Below are 6,000 nucleotides of genomic sequence, written 5' to 3'. Positions count from 1 at the left end.
TTTGAAAACAAATAAAAATTCAAAACAAGTTTAAAACTTATGAATACACAAAGCTTCCTGGCAAAATAACAGATAAGAAATTAAGGGCCGGCCCTGTGGCTTAGCGGTTAAGTGCGTGCGCTCTGGCTTGTCCGGCCATGCTGAGGCGGTGCCCCACATACAGCAACTAGCAGGATGTGCAACTATTACATACAACTATCTACTGGGGCTTTGGGGAGAAAAAGAGGGGAAAAAAAAGGAGGATTGGTAATAGATGTTAGCTCAGAGCCGGTCTTCCTCAACAAAAAGAGGAGGATTGGCACGGATGTTAGCTCAGGGCTGATCTTCTTCGCAAAAAATAAATTAATTAATTAATTAAAATGACAAAAGCTGAGAAGAAATCACTACTTATGTTACATATAGTAGAGGAGAAAATGAATATCCTCTATAAAAATATACACAAGATATAATTAACAGTCTATATACAAGAAGACAAATAGCCCTTAAATATGTGAAGAGTTGTTCAATCTAACCTGTAATAATAGAAATACAAGTGAAAACTGCCCTGAGCTATAATTTCTCACCTTTCAGAGCGGCAGAAATCCAAGTTTAATGACGTGTCCTGTAAGTGAAGCTGCAGGGAAATGGACATTTTGATACATTGAGGGCAGGAAGGTAACACGTTACATGTGATTTGAAATACTAGCAAAGTTACATATGCATTTATCCTCTTTCAAAGCATTTCCAGTTCTAGGAATCTACCCCAAAGATAGAGTAGCAAAAATATGTATAAATAACATATTCCAAACATTATTTATAATGAGAACAGACTGGATAAAATCCAGTATGAAGGTGGTTGATTAAACTGTGGGTCACGATAAAGAAGTACACAGCTGTGCAAATGGAGAGAGGCTGGTTTCTATATACCGCTATGGAGTGGCCTCCAGAAAATGTTCTTAAGTGAGTAAAGACAAGATGCAGGAATGTTGTATAGCACCATAAATTGTTGAGAGAAGACGGAAAGGTGAAGCAAATACTAGTAAAGATAGGAAGAGATGAAAGATAACGTTTAGGAATGTACATTATAATATAGCTCTGCTTTAGGGGAATATTTTATATTTTACGCAGTTCACTAGACATATTTATGTCCAAAAGTAAACAAAAAATCTCTAAAATTTGAAAACAAATGAAAACAAATGAACCTATAATGTTGGACACGTGGTCACACAGTGTAAAACATTTTCTATGAAGGACTTGAAACACAGAATTTTTAGTGTACATCCTCATTATGCAACGTTTATTTTAGCATAAATTAAATAAATAATTATTGAAATGTCATTGAAACTAGAGTTGCAAGCATAAAAGAAGAGTTGCAGCTCTAAAGTAAGAGAAGGTAAGTAAAAAACTTTTCCTCTTAATTTGAAATAGAAATTTATTTTGAAATAATTTTTTTCTCTTAAAAATAGTACCACTCATAATGATAACCAAACGGCAATGAACATCTCTATTCCCAAAATTTTCTCTGAAATGAAATCTTTGCTCTCTAAGCAAACCAGAGCTTTTTGGAGAAACAGCTATTTTGAAGTCTGAGGTAGAAAATGTAATGGGCCTTGAGCAACTTAATACCCAGAAGGCAAGAATGCTATGAACAGCTGGTTGGATCATTTCAAAGAGACTTAGGATGCAATTTGAAATGGCTCCCACTGGCTTATGATTAACATAAAAATGAACATTGACTGCCATTCAATTAAAAGAATCAAATATATTTACACCTAAAAATTTGAATCTAGATTCTAAAAAAGGAAAATAATGAATCATTGGTTACTATTAATAGTTGCTGGGGGCATCAAATCATTACTCTGAAAATTGATTAAAAAAAGAGATAAATATTTATTCTCTTTCCTTTAATATTTGTATTGCAGGGTTACCTAATAGTTTATGAGGGGAAATTCGGAAGAAATAAAAGTAGAAAAAAGGATGGAATTAGAAAATCACAATTTTAAAACTCTAATAAAAAAATGGATCCAGGCAATGATTTCAGTAGCTATACAGTCATTAAGTGAAAAGTTGGTGGGAAATGTTAAAAGGAAGAAACCAAGCTGATGTTACCTGCATCCACAGATCAGCCTAAACAGCATTAAAAGTCAGACAGCTAGTGAACATGTGCGCCGCAATCTGATATGACTGTCAGTAGTCAGAACCACCTATGAAGAATCCTTGCCCAAAAGATAGAAAGAGTGAACCTGAACTAGGAAGGCTTCTTGATGTATCAGTTTAAGAGAAGTGGTGCAGGAAGAAGTCATTATGACAAATACAGCAATAAGCCAAATACAGAACAGGCAGCATTCTACAAACGGTCTAATTTTTCCAAAACATTACCTGAACACATATACATGTACATACACTCACGTGCGCATGCACACCCACACACACACACGGAACTGTTACATACTACACAGAACATAATGTTTTACAATACATGGAATTGTCACATAATAAAACAAATTTAGTTATAACAACCAAATTTGTGTGATTCTTGTCTCAAACTAACTGTAAAAATATATCTTTAAGGCAATTGGGGAAATTTAAACATAGATTTGGTATTAAAGTATATAAGAATATGTTAATATTTTTGTTAGGCACAATTTTGGCATGAGTGTTTATTCAAATGTTTATCGATGGTTATATTTATATAAACTTCTATTAATGACTTAGTTCTGTTAGTAGGTGGATTGATAGAGAAATATAATATCCTATAAATATCATTATATTTTAAATGACGCAGATCTATAGGGTTGGAAGTCAGGGGCTCACTGTCCCTAAAATGTCTTGACCCGTCAGGACAAAGAACACCACACATAGTCTTGCTTTCCAGGCTGCACACAGCACTTTTGGCCAAAAATACCTTTGGGACAGCAAAGAAATCAGTGTAGCGAGCAATTCTTGTAGTCTCTCATTTTGAGGATTGTAGCATTGGCTGAAGCACTTTTTCTTTTCTTGAATATCTTCAAAAGACTTAAAGTTTTAAAATTACGTTGGTAAAACTTTTATAGTTGTATCATCCCAGATTATTTTGCAGACCTGAAATTATTTAGTGATAATTTATTAATGAAAATGTACTGCAAAAATACTCAATGTCAGCCCATATTTTGTTACTTTTCAGAGAAATACTGTCATAGGGGCATAAATACAACTTTAAAGGACACCCATAGATATATCAAGTTAGGCTGACTTCTTTTTCTTTCCGCCATAAATAATGTCATCCTGAAATATCCAAGTCATATTTTTGCCAAAGGGATCTTAGAAAACATGAAGCATCACCACAAACTGCAAAATTTTGGGGAAGCATAAAAAAAGCTGACTGTGGATTTGAAAATCAGTTGTATTTGCTGTTCCCTCTTCCCCAAACTCCACATTCTTCCCCCAGGTATATGCATAATCTGCTCTCTCACTTCAGAACAGCCCACACTCAAATACCACCTCACAATGGTCTTTTCTGACCTCCCTATTTAAAATGACACCTTCAATTTTATATTTTTTGCATTTATAATTACTGGAAAATTATTATATATTTATTTGTTTTTTTGTAACCCCCGTTAAATATAAATTTATTGACAAGGGGACGTTCTTTCTCTTTTTCCCCAATACCTAAGTTAGCACCAAGTTCAGGGTAAACTTGTAATAAATATGTATTGAATGAATGAATGAAAAAATGAGTAACAGCGTATCCTCATTATGTATTCAACTTTCTTTCCCTGGTTTCTGATTAGAGACAGAAAATTCAGCAGAATGGATGTTTGTTTTAGTTTGTTTTTCTTTTGTTTTATTTTGACTGCCCATTTGCAATAATCACGTCTAAAAACATCCTTATTGTTCTTTATGAACTTTCTCCTCTATGCTCTTAAATTCCTCACAGATCTGGTATGTTTGGCTCTATTCCCAGTTCCTTGGAAGATCATATTTATCATTCAGTAAAGGTCTATGGTACACTTACTTTATGCTAGTCACTGATCTAGGAGCTTAGACTCTATCAGTGAACATATGCTCTGCTTTCCTAGAACTTTTGTTCTAGCAGGAGGAAACAAACAATATGAAAGAATGCAATAAATACTGATTAAAAATATATTTGAACCATATTAAGTAATTTAATCACTAAGTTGGGTGGTGGAGTAGCCCCTGCAGTACAACAGTATGTTCATGGAAGGGTTCACTGAGAAGGTGCATTTCAGCAAAAACTTAAGGGAAAGCATTCCAGGGTAGAGAAAAAATGGTAGAAAAGACCTTAAGGAAGGAGTGTGTGATATTTTTTGAGAAACGAAAAGCAAGGAACAGAATCAAAGAGGTCAGACTAGCTGGAGAAAGCAGAGGGGAGAAAGAGTGATAGAATAGGACAGAGATTTCAAATGGACTTAATAATCCAACTTAATATTTAACTTCGTAAATATTTCTGCTTTAACTCTCAATGAAATCATGATGACCTAAAAGATGGATCTTCACACTTTTCCACTATGGTGAGAGGGGATGGTATGGAGGAAGAGAGCTATGCATATAGCAGTCACTCAATTAATACTTGATAATGATGACTTTTGTAATTATGTAATTTTGATAACCGTAGGAAGGTATAGGAGTAATCAAGGGACTGGGGGAAGTGACTTTATAAATTTTCGTCTGAAATGCCCCTCATGCTGCTCCAGGTTTTCTAGTACACAAGAATTACATCAGAGAAAGGTGGTTAATTTTAATTGTTTATTTAATGACCTCAAGAGAACAGGGCAATAGGTGGTCTCTAGGGTTCACGTCCCAAAGGTAGTGACTATAGCTCTAGAACACGTGTCACTCCCAACCCGCAGAGGTCCTCCCTTTTCCCTCACCAGGTTTGTTTTAAGTTTCTAGAGACAGATTGATATTAATCTCAATGCGGGGTGTGTAGAAAAAACATCAGGGAGGAACTTACCCTTTAGATCTAGGCAGTTCTTGAGAAATATTTAGCCGCCACAAAAGTTACATATCTGAACATGCAAGGAAGAGGACATGCTCTTATTCTACAGAGCTTTGTGTTAGAGGGCCTGGCTCAGCTGAGCTCGTCACTAACAGCCCGTGAACAACAGGTACCAGTGTGGGTGGGGAGAGAAGAGCTCTGAGAATTTGAGAGAATGTGTGTTGTCTTGATTCTATAAATTTTTGAAAGGGGACTCAAGGTAGAATAGACAAATATTTCAATAAAATGAAACAATCAGAAATTGAATAGACTCTCTAGTGAAAACAATTAAAAGGGACCAGCTTTAATTAAGAGTATAAAGCAGGAAAAACGTGTGCCCTGAGAGCAAAAATTATAGCAAAATGGGGAAAAGAATTCAGGAAAGAAGATTTCACCTGTTGTATTTTCTATACAGCATTTGAGACACCAGAGCCATTATATTAAATATAATATTAATTTAACATGAATGCCTAAGGACCCTAGCTAAATTAAATATTGTATTAAGAAAAAAGTCTGATAATTAGAATGTCTGGCACTGCGATGGATTGTCTTTTGAGATTGTCTTTAATACTCAAATTTATGGGTATGGGAACAGATAGGGCCATTGAGTGTCTCAGTTTTGCATATGATCTGATTTTTATTGATGAGCCATCTGAAATCCATTTCTTGGGTTGTGGGACCAGAGACAATCTTACGAGAAATGGTAGAGAGAGAGTTTTCCAGGACGGTAAGATCTTAGAAGTGGTGGCAAACTTTTTGAGAAATATAATTCTTTTGTATTACTATTTTCTCATGAAATATCTTTATAGGGCAGTACTACCTCCAATTTCCAATCCCTCTCCCTCACAGGTAATAGAAGACAGAATGAATATCCTATATGTCTTGTAGAGAGAGTAGAAAGAGAGAGAGAGAGAGGCTTAGGAAAGAGAACTTTCTAAGTCATAGTCTTCCCTACAGTTAGTTTATTTCTGGGAGAGAAAATGTCCCTAAGTCCCATTCTCATTTCATTTTGATGCTGCTTTCTAGTAGAACTCTGTGGCATA

The sequence above is a fragment of the Diceros bicornis genome, chromosome 31, assembly GCF_020826845.1.
Source record: "Diceros bicornis minor isolate mBicDic1 chromosome 31, mDicBic1.mat.cur, whole genome shotgun sequence".
Lineage (NCBI taxonomy): Eukaryota > Metazoa > Chordata > Mammalia > Perissodactyla > Rhinocerotidae > Diceros > Diceros bicornis.
The sequence above is the reverse complement of the archived record's forward strand: the minus strand, read 5'-3'. Positions refer to the sequence as shown.